The sequence below is a fragment of the Mus caroli genome, chromosome 17, assembly GCF_900094665.2.
Source record: "Mus caroli chromosome 17, CAROLI_EIJ_v1.1, whole genome shotgun sequence".
In the NCBI taxonomy this organism is placed as follows: domain Eukaryota; kingdom Metazoa; phylum Chordata; class Mammalia; order Rodentia; family Muridae; genus Mus; species Mus caroli.
This window is the reverse complement of record NC_034586.1, coordinates 82,699,239-82,713,872: the sequence shown is the minus strand read 5'-3', so window position 1 is coordinate 82,713,872 and position 14,634 is coordinate 82,699,239. Positions and strand designations below refer to the sequence as shown.

Sequence of the window (14,634 nt, the reverse complement as noted above, 5' to 3'; positions counted from 1 at the left end):
TCTTCAATGACATCCTCAGTTGCAATGTCCTAGTGAGAGGTCAGATAGGGTCACCGAATTCCCTCATGCATCTTGTCATATGTGGTCACTGGTAAGTAAGGTCTACACTCTCCTTCCCTCCAGAATATTATATTTATTACCTCTATGGCCATATTTTTAAAAAGGCAAACAGCCTTACTTTCCAATGCGCATAGCCAGATAAAACCCCAAACTCTAATACTGTACTATATTCCTGCTCCACCTTGGATCAAGTCTAAGGTCTTCATTTTCTTATTCTCATTTAGGAAGCTCAAAATTTACCCATCTCCTTAAGCACACTGTGCCCTTTCATTTTTAATAATACAGAATAAATAGTAACTCAGGCTGGCTTATTTTATTTTTACGAGCTCCCTTCTACTATTTAAAGCCATTAGCTAACCCTGTGCAGAAATAATGAGTGAAGAAACAATCAGACAACGCAGCCAACTCGCAATTAGCTCCTCTCCCAGCTGTGTTAGCGCCATCTGCATCCACTAAGAGGAGACTCCACGCTGGCTCCTCCTCCCACCTCCTTACCATTGCTACCTTACAGACCTTACAGACATTTTTGTGACCTTCTATGAGCGCGTAATTCAATTCTTTCCCCATCTGTCTCCTGGACTGTGATCTCCAAAGCGTCCCCATCCCCAGGTGTTTGCTCCTTTAACCCCCACCCGGCTCCTGCCCAAGGGCATCAGGGTTTCTTACCCAGCACTCTCACATGCGCGCCATTTGAATCATTTCCACACACACAGCATGCACGTGCACACGTAAGAGACCAGGTACAGTGAGAGCTGCCCTGGTCCTTTCCGGTGGTTGCTCTCAGCTTTGAGACTATTCTAAGGCTCAGTGGCTCCTCTAACGTGCTGAAATAATCCCCTTGCCTCCCTCTCTCTCTACCTGCTCCACTCAAGCCCCTCTTCAGTCGGAGCGTCTTCTGCCTGTCCCAGTGCAACCCTAACATTTGCCCTGCTATACTCACTACTCCGGTGACCCAGAGACAGTCCTCCTATTCGGTGTCTTCCCTACCAAATAACATTCTCCTTGGTCACAATCATTAAGGTTCACAATTTCATAGTCAACCAAAGCAGCATTTTATGGGTGGCCAAGATCGACCTACCAACTTTAAAGGGCAAAACTACACAGCAAACCATCTCTAGTTTTTCTTGAAAAGAATTTTTCCTTTTTAAAAATTTTTAACTTTAAAAATTTTGTTTTGCCTGCATATCTGTCTATATACTACGTGTGTCCCTGGTGCCCATAGAAGCCAGAAGAGGGCATCAGATTCCCTAAGACTGGAGTTATACATGGTTGTGAGCTGTCATGTGGGTGCTGAGAACTGAACCTGGGTCCTCTAGAAGAATAGCCAGTGAACTTAACCATTGGGCCATCCTTCCAGCTCCCCCTTCTTTCTGAGCAAAGGTTTTCTATGGCTAGCTATGTAGCCCTCAGGCTGGAGTCACATTTGTAATGATCTTGCCTCAGCCTTTGAATGTTAGGATTACAGGCCTATCCTGCCAGGTACTTAAAAATAAAACAGTAGGGAGCCTGAGGCAGGAAGATTTCCTGAGTTCAAGGCCAGACTAAGTTAAAGAGTCATCAGAGCAACCTGAAGCTATACACACACACACTCACTCACACACATACAAACACACACACATATACACATACACACACACTCACTCACACATACACACACACATACACACACACTCACACGGGGTTGGGGGAGGGAATAATTTAAACCCTGTCTACAATCCTCTCACAATATCTATATACACTCTCTAGGCAAGGCATTAAAAGTACCCCATAAGCCTTAAATTAATCTATTAAGAGATGTTTTTAGTATCCTAAGGATTAATGATCAAAAGACTTGAGACTTGATCCCAAATCCACCACATAATAGCTGTCTTGGGAAAGTCACTTAATGTGCTTGAGTCAATTCCTCTGTGTAAATTGGATAATGCCACCCACCTTTCAGAATTGTTAGCAAATGAAGGGAAAGAAGAGCTGTAGAATATTAGCTAAAGAAATGGAAACCTCTTGATAATTATTGTTATGCACAATACCACCTCTGTTTCCAGAACCATGCCCAACAACTCTTGATATATAATTGGACTTTCTGGTCCAACAGCAACTGTAATAAATGCCTTCAAGGAAGCCATCTATGTAACTTCTGGATCCCCTTCCTGGGTTACAAGTCAGGTCCTAGAAACAGAATTTGGAGTATCTTCATCCAAATGTATGCTCCCCAGGCTACATGAAAACCCACCAAGGGGTGTTCCTAAGTCCCTCCTTGCTGCCGGACTTAACCACCGGGAATGGCACACGGATGTCACTGGCTCTATACTGGCAACTTCCATAGCCAGTCTATTAAATCACTTAAAAAATGTGAACTGAAACTGATCCTTCTACTGATCTAAATGAAGGGTAAGCTAGACTGCAGTCTCCCTGTAAACAGCCTGATGTTCTATGTGATGCTTAGAGATCCTTTAGATCTAAAACAACCGGGGGAGGATCAGTTCCCAGGACCCCCACCCCCACCCCACTCAGAGTGTGTAGATGCTCCTTATGTGAAATGGCATAGCATTTGCATATAATCTATATGCATTCTCCTGGTTTTTCTTTTCTTTTCTTTTTTTTTTCTTAGGCAGGGTCTCATATGTCCCTTAGGCTGGCTTTGACCTTTACATAGCTGAAGATGACCTTGAACCTATTGTCTTCCCACACCCTATTTATATGCAGTGCTGGGGATCCACCATTTTGCATGCATGCTAAGCAAACACTCTACAATACCTGAGCTACATTCCCAGCTGCTGTATACACTAATAAAGGGAAAGCAGTGCCAATGGCTGTTACTCTGGACGGTCAGAGAGCAAGCAACGGGAAGAACACTCCATACCTATCCAGTACAGGGTAGACTTTTTCCCACAGTGTTTTCCAATGCAAGGTTGAATCTACAGATGAGGGACCTGTGGCTTAAAAGAGCAGACTACAGGCCTAAGACAAAGTGTAGCAGAGAAGGCCCCTGGATTGATGTTTACATAATATCCTTAAAGCAAGGGAACAAAAGGGCTTGGGGAGGAGGTGGCAACCAACCCTGTGGGGCTGCAGTGGAGCAATGAGAATGTACAACTGATAACTGCTTGTGTCCTTAGGCAGACAGACTCTAAGGTGCTGCCCTCAAAAGAATAGGTGACCGCCTGGGGCGATCTGTCTGAGGGAGCTGTAGTCCTCTAATCTCTCTTCCGGATATGATCTTTCCTGGATCCTCCTTAAGGAGATAAGGGAGGCTCCCAGAAGCCTCGAGTGCAGCACTGTTTACTAGGGCAGATTTACTTTATAGATGGAAATTTCTTCTACAAAAAAGACAGCTCTTTAAAACTATTCCAGTGTCGACAGTCTTTCTAAATATGCCAAGGAAGTATATTTTGGGGTGGCGTATTTTGGTTCCCCACAGTATTGAAACGCATATACGAATGTGTAGACATGGAACCGTGTCATTATGGTCTCTTTCCAATCATTTATTTGAATTGTTCTTCAAAGCAGGCGACTAATTTTCACTTAAATTACCCAAGTAAAACTTACCCACCATTGACACGGGCCGATAGTCTAGCCTAATTACCCTCCAAGACCTGTCCTGCCCTAACCAGACCCAAAGACCCCTTTTTCCTAACAAAGAAAACACCTGGCCAGCGCAGATGAAGAACTCACTAGGCTTTCTCCGGCTCCATGCATTCTCTAACAACCTCACTGAAGCTGAGGAAGCATCACGGAAGGTCTGCTCAGCCATGCACCCTGAGTGACAGACCATGCTCAATGACACACAACACACAGACATACTCTCTCTCTCTCCAACCTAGTGGGGGGAAAACTGAAGGGTGCCTGTTTTACTTTAATGTATTTTTGATGCCTTCTAAAATCATATTTAACTAATCAATGTATTCATGTAATTAGAATACGTGAATATGCAACAAACCCAAAGAACACCTGTTTTGTTTCTATAGAATCCCATTAAGTCAGGAATCCAACAAATGACCTAAACTGTGATAAAATTATCATCTTTACAATAAACAAGAGATTAGGAGCTGGTCACTTCTCAAACATTAAAACTCTATAAAAGTGAAAGACAACTCTAACCCTAGGAACTCCCGATGGTTCCAGGTGACTGACTCTCTGGCCTGCTAACAATAGCTATTCACTGCCCCACCTGTCACATCTGCCAAACCACAAGGTCATAATACTAGCTGGACCTGAGTGACGGCAAAAGTAAAAGAACTTTATTTTTTAAAGTTGGAGCTACGCAAATTGCTAAAACCTAGCAGTTTTAGCAGTTTAATGAGGAAAGCTTAAAAAAAAAAAACAAAACAAAAAAAAACCTCAATTAATAAGGATACATGGCTCAGCAGTTAATGGCACTTGGTGGTACCAAGCCTGACAACTTGGGCTCCACTCCCAGAACCTACACAGTAGGTGACAAGTCCCGAGTCCTACCAGGTGTCCTCTAAGCAACGCACATGCTTACACACATACAGTAAATATGTAGAATGTTGATGAGAAATTAACAGACAACAGGGTGATTCAATGATTCGTCTATTGTTCAGTTAGCAGAAGGTAGTTGCAGTCAGGAACAGGCCTTCTAAACTCTTCCCCCCTTACCTAAGCTCACTTAGAAAGCTCTAGAACTCTGGGCTTTCTCCAGAACACCGACAAAGAAGCACTCTTTCAATCTGGAATAATGAACCTGGAAGGAGGGTTTCTTGGAGATACTGGAGAAAGAGTATTCTCCTCCCAGACCTAAGGTTTAGTACTGGAGTCTATTTAAATAAATAAATAAATAAATAAATAAATAAATAAAACAAAAGACAGATGAGCAGAGGAATGGCACACACTTAGAACCTGCATGCATGGGTGCCACAGAAAAGATGAGGCTCAAGAAAGGGCCAGAAGGAAAACTTAACTCACTGGTGGAGGGCTGGCCAAGCACGCCTGAGGCTGGAGATTCTAGTCAGCAGTGGGGACAGGACAGAAGGAAGAGGGGCTTGAGAAACTGGGGCGGAGGGTACTAGGTTCTGGGAGGGTGGAAGGGGGATGCCTTTCAGAACAAAGACTGTTGTCTCACACAGATAGAAAGGACCTCCAAGAAGAGCCCCCAAAGCTATGTAACATCTTCAGAGTATGTGACACTCTGCAGTCGTTGGGATTTAGCCATCCTCTCATAGATCCAGATAGGAGATAACGGGGCCTTAAGGAAGCTGTAGTAACTGTTTATTTCACCAACAGATTTCTTTACATGTTCCCCTACACACAAGGACAGCTTCTCACAGCTGCTCTCTGTGTGCACGTGGAGGAACCATCCAGAAACATGCCAAAGGAGCACCTTTGGGGTGGCACTGCTTAAATGTCCCCCACCATTCAAAGAAATGGACACATTAACTTGATATGGAGATCTAATTAAAGTCTAAGGTAAGCCGAGGCAGAGAAAAACCGTAAGCCTGCCCTCTCCACTAAATGTCCAGTCAGGTAGTGATGGTTTGATTTGTGTACTCATCCAGGGGTTTGGTTTTTTTTTGTTTTGTTTTGTTTTGTTTTTCTAGCCTGAAAGAAAGCATTAGCACCAAGGAGAAAAAAAAAAAAAAGGTATACATCATAATTAAACCTAATGGAACACAGAAAATAATGTCTAGTATTTATTGTGCCCTCTCTATGTGCTAGGCACAGTTAATCCTCACCAACATGCCTTAAGGTAGCTATTTCCTTTGTCTTTTCTTTTGAGACAGGATTTTACTCTGTAGCCCTTGGCTGCCCCTTAACTAGCACCTCTCCTGCCTCTGCCTCCCAAGGGCTGTGAGTATTGATTACTTGGGCACCACACCCAACCAGGGCAGCTGCAAGTTAAGTGGCTGAAATACAACTCCTGTCTCTGTTACAACTATGGCATAAATTATATTTTCATAATTATGTAAGTCTACTTCCTTTTAGAGGAACTGAAATCTTCTTCGACATAAGAAAACCCCACAATTAGAAAATAATTCTCACACAATTCACTTAAAATACAAAAACCCTTTTGCATTCTAAAAGCCTCAATTAATTTTAGCCCAAAATAGAACACTTGCTTCATCTAAGATGCTCATGCAATATTTTAACCCGGATGACAGTTTTCTCTCCTTGCAATGAAAAGAAACTTAGCATTTCCACTAATAATGCTAATAATTGTCCTTAACATCAAATAAAAGCTTATGCAGTTTTGTATCACTTCTTGCATAAAGCATTCAAAGTTCCCCTTCATTACAAAGGAACAGTATCACAAATAAGCCGAAAATCATTTATCGCTGGCACGAGCAGTCTTCAGAAACAGTCATTATGGATGGGGTAAAATAGAAGAATAGGTGGACGCCACTCTAGCTAGGGTCAGGCCCTCCAATCCTGCTCCAAAGCAACCAGCAACTCAGTCCCTTCAGAAGCTCTGGGCCTTGATTCCCGATCCACAGGATAGCCATCTCTACCTTCTACTCTTCCAGCTCGGAAAGAAATGACTCATCGGCCTCTCCTTCTCTTTTTGTGAAAGTTATCACCATTACTTCGCAGCCAGTAAACTGTTGTGCTCTAGGCCCACCATAGGAGACAGCCAGCCCACTCGCAACTGAAGAGGAAGGGAAAGCCCACCACTGCTGGCTCGCCAGAGATGAGTCTCAAGGTGAATCATGCAGAAGCCATTATAATGTCAAAAGGTGTTATGTTTCAATATTTTAAGCTGCTGTTTTGTATGCCAGTACATTCTCCCTAAGGACAAACGGTAAAATTCAAGGACAATAAGAAGAAAAATATATAATTACCCACTACTTTTTCAAGAACTGGGAAGACCCATTAAAAATATTAGCACTTTTTTTGCAGAAATGTTTGAATTAGCCAGCAAAGTAGCCTTCAGATTTTTTTTTCCCCCTAAATGTTAAGGACTCCCTAATCAAGTGAGTTTTCATTTTGTAAGCCATAGGGAACTCCACAAATGTATGAAATTAGTAATACAGGTGTGACTTTAACAAGAGACTACAGACTAGCTGTGCAATTCTCAGCTTACTCTTTCTAGTCCACAGACATGAAAAAGGTAATATCCCTGCAGGACAATGACAAAGGTGAACTCCAGACAACAGTCACCGCTTCCTGCTGTGTCTTCCTTCCGTTGCTAGGCCGGTCTCAAAAAGGGACTATGAATCCGAGACTATTGCATTTAACTAAATTCCTAACTGTTAGAACACTGGAGCTCATTTTAGCAGAGCCTTCTAACACCAGCATCTTTTTCCTTTCATTCCTTAAAGAGAAACCATTTTTAAACTTCTATAGAACATGTAGTTCAATTTTACACGGCCCTGTAAAGAAACAGTTAAAAGCAAGCATGACTTAATCGTCTTCTAGGATAAATGTCAGTACATCGTAATAGAACAGTCTAGCCCAGTGTTAACTTTGAAAGGAGCAGGCCTCCGGTGTAGGTGAGAAGCTGCTGTAAGAATGTCAAGGTGTAGTTGGAAGAATGTCCAGGAGAACTGGTAACTGCCCAACCCCATCAAATATATACATACAATTAAAAGTAAAGGACCACTGACGAAGTCCAGCAGCCAGCCACCTTTTGCTTGCAACGCCAAAAAAAAAAAAAATGCCAAAAATCTCGTGACTGACCCCCATAGCCTTCAAAGTTGAGAACCAAACCAAGTGTATTCACGTTGTTCCTCAGCATCCTTCTGTCAATGCAACTCCCTCTCCACAAACTCACTCCGCTTCAGCTACTCGAATGCCCAAGCCCCAGCACCAAAGAACCATTTATTAAAAGCTCAAGGACTTGGAGCGGGGTCTTCCTTGCGGCCGCCTCCGCATCCTGTAATAACCACCCCAGGTTAAACCCCCCAGAGATGCTCCAGTCTTTTCCCGCATCCACGCTCCCCGGCTCCTTCCTTCACGTCCCGGTAGACCTTTTATCGTCGACCTTGAGGACCCTCAGGTCGGAGCTATGGAGCTCTTAGGTGACCTGCCTGGACCCCGTCTACCCTTGGCAGTGGGCACCGACGACCTCCCCCACCCAGTCTCGACCCACCACGACCCCGAGGACGAATGCCCTCCTATCGGCCCCAGACGACCCCTTCTTCCCCTTAGGTGTCCCGACTCCCACCGAAAAGCAATTCCTCCGAGACGTACCGAGAGCCTACTGCGAGTAAGCTCCCACTACGCGCGGCGGCACCGTGCGCAGGGGCTCAACGCCCCGGCTTGTCTTCCTCTTCCCGGCGGATCCATCCCGGCCCGAGGGCCGTGCCGCCTGCGCCGAGGTGCGGAGGCGCCCGCCGGAGGAGGACTGCGCCGGGAGAAAACGGGGACCCGGGCAAGGAGAGGCGGCCGCTTGAGGGCAGGCGCCGGGCGACCGCGGGGGACACTCAGCGGCCGGGACACGCGCGGCGGCCTCATCCAGGGCACCTGCGGCCAGGCAAGGATGGGCCGGGGCAGCGCAGTCAGCGACAGGGCGAGGGCGAGCGCGACCGCCCGCGCGTCCCGTCCTCCGCTCCTGCCCGGCCGGCGGCGCAGCCTCGCTTCCTCCGGACGGAGCCCGGGGACCCCAGCTCGGCCGGATGCCCCCGCCAGCCCCCACCCCTTCCCGGCCGCCTCCCCCTCGTCACCCTCTCCCCTCCCCCCGCCCCCCCAGCCCCCCACCGGAATGGAAAATACCTCCCGGGGTGGGGGGCGGGCTGGGCCACGCCTCTCTGAAGGGCAGCCTACCGTGACCAATGGCAGGCGGGGCTCCAGGTGGGCGGGACTCCCGGCGGCCAATCCAGAGGCGGGTAGGTGAAGGCCGGAGGAGGGAGGCTGGGAGCTAGAGAGGGGAGGCCGGCGAGTTAAGGAGGTCCGGCCGCGCTGGTGCGTGCTGTGCGCGGCTGCCATTTTGGAGTCGGGCAGCTGAGACAAGCGGCCGGGTTCGGCCGAAGAGGGAGGAGCCAGTCAGGTGGGAGAGAGGCTGACACGTGGGCGGGGTGGGCGGGGCCAAGCGGGTTCGGGCTGGAGGGGAGGGGGAGAGGCCCGGGAGGCTAGGAGGCTGGAGAGGGTCACGTGGCCGTGGAACGGGCTAGGGGTGGGCGCTCGGGTGGAAGGTCAACCCGAGGTGTGGGTGGGGAGTAGCTTTGTTCCTTTGGGCTCCGTTAGGGAGACCAAGGGGAAAATGCTGAATGGAGGTTGCGAGTGCCGGGTAGGGAAAAAATGTGAATGAGTCTCCCTAGCTCCCTTCAGCATGGAGCCATCCGAGTCACCCAATTCCAATATTCAACGGGAAACCGGGCACCTCATTGACTTCAACTCTTCCTATCCAGGCTCTCAGCTGCCACGAAGATGAGTCATACACGAGGGGAGGGGTGTTGTCGCTTCCTCTCTTTGCTTGCATTTTATGTGGATCTCCCCGGCCATGGAAATGACTGCAAGGACGGAGAAGTGAATGGGGGGTTGTGATACCCGCGAGACTCCTCAGCCCTCCCTGTAGAACCCTGGTTACCACCGCTTCTTGGCCTTTTGACTAAGATCAAGTGTAGAACCGTGGTTACCACTCGTAAGCTAACCGGCCACTTCTTAGACATACAACTTTCCGGTGCTCAGATAAAAAGACTTGCTTACTTCATGATTCAAATACAGTCTGTTTCTCCCTGCGAATCTCCCCAAAGTGGTCCTTCTATCAGCGGCATACACATAGGGTCACACCTTAGTCCGGTTTGTTTGAAACAGTCTCACTGTATAGCCTAGCATGATTCGGAACGCAATATGTAGCCCAAGCTGGCTTCTAGCTAACGGTGCTCCTACTTCAACCTGCTGAATATTGAGATTTTTGACCGCCTTTAGTCTTTAATGCTTTGCAGTGGGGACGGCAGACTACCTTTTTCTTGAAGGCTTTTCTTAGACTCTTTTCAGCCCCACCCTACCTTTCTTAACATTGTACACCCTCAGATTGCTTTCTCAGTTATTTTTCAACTGTCTGTTCTCTTTGACTCCTTGAGAGTCGCAGGGTCTGGCCCTCAGCCCTCTTATTTGGAAGGCACACAGTGCACAGGAGCTGATCTAGCCATTCAGATAGAATCACAGATGGACATCCGGTCTTCCGGTCAGTGAGGGCCAGATTTGCATTCCTAAGCAGCTTTTAGCCACTCTACTTGTCTATTGGAGTAAGTTCCACGTTGGAACACATACCTTCCGAACTTCCCCAAGCCTTCTCCTCTTCTGTTCCTTGTATTGTTTTATAGTACCACATTAGCTTTCTCTCCAGAGCTCTTGGAACCAGAGAACAAGCCTCTCTCCACTTTCTTACTGCTCCAGCATCTCCCTATGTGCTAAAATTTGGACCTGGGATGTTCTTCACAGGCCTATGAATTACTCTTGGTCCTTGGCATGAAGGTGGTGTACCCTTTAAAAGACAGAGAGGCTAGTGGGAAGCTCTAGGTCATGGAGGGGGGTTATAGTGAGTTGTGAGGCCCTCATCCTTTTGCTTCACTTCCTGTGTAGGATGTGAGCAGTTTTGTTCTGCAGGCCCTGCCCTCTTCTAGTGAGCTTTAGCTGTTAGGCTGACACACCTCAGCATTATCTGAAGGGAAGCTCAGATGGAGGACTACCTTGATCAGCTTGGCTCTTGGATGTGTCTGTCAGCATTTTCTTGGTTGCTCATTGTTGTAGGAGGGCCCAGCCCCTCTTGGCCATGCATCCCCTGGGCAGTGGACTTGTTAGTCTCTCTATAAGAAAGGCAGCTAGCCTTCCTACGCTCATCATTGCAGTGCCGTAACCTGACCGACACACTTCTCATGGTGTCACACTGACCACTGACTGTATGAGCTAAGCGCCGTCTCTCCATTTTGCCACCTTCACTTCCTCCCTTGTGCCATTTAATCATTAGGCCAATATTTATTGAGCATTTTAGTATTAGCTCAAGATGTAATGGTCAACAAAACTGACAAGGTTGCTGATGGGGCAACACAAACCATATGCGAGTAAATTAATAACTAGGTAAGCCAGGAGTGACATGCGTTCCAAAAACCAAAACAGGAGAAGCTAGCAGGACCTCTGAGTTGTTCCTGGGCTTCTCACTGCAGGTGCCCTGCCTGCCTCTTGCTTCTCCTCAGAGGGGGCTGCCCTGGTTCTCACCTGCTCTTGGGTTGTTCTCCTTCATCTGCTCAGAGTGTGTCCTGTTTCTATCTCTGGTGCCGAAGTGAGAATCCTCCACATAGATGGTAAGCTGTTCTTGCCTCGGATCAGAATCACAGGGGACACTGAAGAGTTTGTTTGTTAGCCACTCTGTAGCCCTAAAACTCATGCTGGTCTTCCTGTCTCATCCTCTTGAGTGCGGAGATTACAGCTATGAGCCACCATGTCCAGCAGGGGTAATGCTATCCATCTCTGTGCCTGCACAGTGCCTTGGCTCAGAATAGATGCTCACCGTGAGTGTTCATTGAATCGTGAGTCCCCTGATGCTTGAGTCAGGCTACCACAAGAGCGGCCCTAGCCCAATGCAGAAGGCAAGGCTCACCTAGCTGACTGTGGTCGTGGGGATGTTTAGAAGACAGGATGATGAATGAACGGACTCACCTGGTTTGGTACCTTCTAGACCTAGAATTCCATGATGTTGTACTCCATGCATGACAGCATTTGCTTCGTGTGTACGCCTTACTCGGCAGTGCCAAGCACACGTGAACAATTTAGAAGTACCCTTTGTTTCACATGGCGAGCCTCAAACCCGAAGAACTGTGGGTGCATTGCCAGGACAGGCCCTGCAGGAGGTCTCAGTGGCCACTTCACTTTGTGTTTCCAAGCCCTTGGGTATTGCACCCCAACAGGGAACAAGCTGTTGCCAGTTCCATCATAGCCTTTGTAATTAAATCCAAGTCTGGCAGAGGGCAGTGCATAATTATGAAGTATTATTATGGTTTTTATCATTATTAGGCACCCAGCTGCCCAGCCCAGGAAACCACAGTAGTAAAACACTGAGAACTGAGCTCCTCTACCAGCTGGCATGAATAAATACCAGGTGTATTGGCACAGGGCTTTGCAGCTCCACACTCAACGAGATGAGAACTTCTGTCCCTTCCTCTTGGGGAGCTCCAATTTTGAATGAATGGAGAAAGGAAATACAAAGACAGACCTTTGCCACCACCCCTGAATCTAATTCATTTTTCTACATCTCCCGAGAACGGTTTCTTCTCATCTGCATATTTATTGCATAAATCTTTTCCAACTTTATCCTTGACCTGTACACTTCCTGAACATCATTCTCCAAATCTCCTGAGAGCGTGTGGGATTTGTGAGGGCTTGCGAGGGGTACAAAGAAGGGATGCCCGGAAAGCACAGCCGCGTGTGCAGTGAGCTCCTCCTCCACGTGTACAGTGAGCTCCTCCCCAATGTGTGCTGTGAGCTCCTCCCCCATGTGTGCAGTGAGCTCCTCCCCCATGTGTGCAGTGAGCTCCTCCCCCATGTGTACAGTGAGCTCCTCCTCCTCCTTGTGTTCAGTGAGCTCCTCCCCAATGTGTGCAGCGAGCTCCTCCCCCATGTGTGCTGTGAGCTCCTCCCCCATGTGTGCTGTGAGCTCCTCCCCGATGTGTGCAGTGAGCTCCTCCTCCTTGTGTGCAGTGAGCTCCTCCCCCATGTGTGCACTGAGCTCCTCCCCCATGTGTACAGTGAGCTCCTCCTCCTTGTGTGCAGTGAGCTCCTCCCCCATGTGTGCAGTGAGCTCCTCCCCCATGTGTACAGTGAGCTCCTCCTCCTTGTGTGCAGTGAGCTCCTCCCCAATGTGTGCAGTGAGCTCCTCCCCCATGTGTGCAGTGAGCTCCTCCTCCTCCTTGTGTGCAGTGAGCTCCTCCCCAATGTGTGCAGCGAGCTCCTCCTCGGTGCTGTGCTTGGTATTTGCACTCACGGTAGCTGACTCCATCTGCAGCACCCTCTGGGATAGCTTTCACATCCCTACTTCCTTCAAGGTCACAAAGACTTAGTAAATGACAGAGCTGAGATTCCAAAAGAAACTCAAAAAGTTGGTGATTACTCAAAGTGACTTCTCCATACCGGCAGCTGAATGGAAGTATCAGATTTCACCTCTTTCTATCAACTTAAAAATGGTTTCCTGTACAAAGTAGATTTTAAGCTGAGCACTGGAAGGACGGTTCGGAAGTGCTGTTGGGGGAACGGTGCCAAATGAGGACGCTGTGCTGGCCATCAGCCTAAAATCAATCAATATGAAGAGGTTTCTGTTGTTACTCAGAGATGAGTCATGCTATGTTCTTCAAGTACCTTCATTGTCTCGGCTGCTCCAAAGGGAAAGTCAACAGTAAGATGCTGGGCGAAGGCGTGAGCTGAGGAAGGGTGGGTCAAGGATGGAGCAGGATGAGTAGGAATAAGTTCCCCCACTGCAGAATTTCCCGAATGGCTGGGCAAGTGGTGCATCCAGCCTTGGCTTCTGAGGCAACCAGAACTAGGGCAGACTTGCAAAAGATGTTTGTAGCTGGTGTCTACACAGCAGTTTCCTGGTTTTTCTAAATCAGTTGATTAATGACTAATAAAATAATTTATTTAGTACTTGCTATATCTTATGAGGAATTCCACTTCAGCTATTTTTAGTGCTTCTTTTCGGGGATTTAAAATTCTATAGAACACTCATTTTAAATGTACTAGTTTGTTCTGTTTTGAAATATATACATCCCTTTGTAACCACCATCATTATAAAGAAATCAAGCATTTTCGTCTCTCTCAGAAAAGGCTCTATGCCCATTGGCAGCAAGAATTTTAATTCAGCATCATATATAATATGTGAATATACATATAGATTCTTGGGATCAAATCCAGGGTCCCGTCTATGCTAGGCGTGGGCTCTAGATGCTACAACCTCCCCTCCCTCCAACTGTATTTAAATGTCTCCAAAATCTAGATCTCCATTCAGCCTCTACCTTACTTCAAAACCTAGATTTCATTTTCATATGTGTTTCAGCTGTCTTCCTGGAAGTTACAAACAGGTGCTCAAACCAAACCAATCCAATGGCAAACGCTTTCCCTTAGGTACAGCTAAACGCCCCTTCCTGCTGCTGCTTTCCTCCCAGAGTAGTTTGTCATCGACCAGGTCATATTCTCCCCATCCCTCTGTGTATGTGTGTATATGTGTACTATGTGTGTGACTGTATGTATGTGGAGTGTGTGTGTGTGCATGGGTATGTATGTGAGTGTGCATGTGTGTGTATGTGTGTGAGTGTGTATGTATATACGAGTGTGTAATGTGTGTGTATGAATGTATGTATGCGAGTGTGCGTGTGTGTGTATGTGTGTGAGTGTGTTTGTATATATGTGTAATGTGTGTGTATGAATGTATGTATGTGAGTGTGCATGTGTGTATGTGTGTGAGTGTATGTGAGTGTGCAGTGTGTGTATGTGTGTATGTATGAGTGTGCATGTGTGTATGTGAGTGTGTATGTATGTGAATGTGTGTATGTATGAGTGTGCATGTGTGTATGTGAGTGTGTATGTATGTGAATGTGTGTGGAGTATGTGTGCATGTGTACTTGTGAGTGTGTGTAGAGTGTGTGTGAGTGGGTATGTGAGTGTATGTGTATATGTGTATATGTGTGTGAA

The 14,634-nt window shown here is 47.1% G+C and overlaps 1 protein-coding gene across 1 annotated transcript in view; it reads right to left on the bottom strand.

The window, feature by feature from the left end:
* Socs5 (suppressor of cytokine signaling 5) overlaps positions 1-8,481 on the bottom strand; it is a 28,962-nt gene extending 20,481 nt beyond the window's left edge. Inside the window, exon 1 of the mRNA XM_021186428.2 lies at positions 8,206-8,481. The gene's annotated coding sequence lies outside the window, so the exon portion shown is untranslated. The remainder of the gene's footprint in view (positions 1-8,205) is intronic.
* Positions 8,482-14,634: the final 6,153 nt, after the last annotated feature.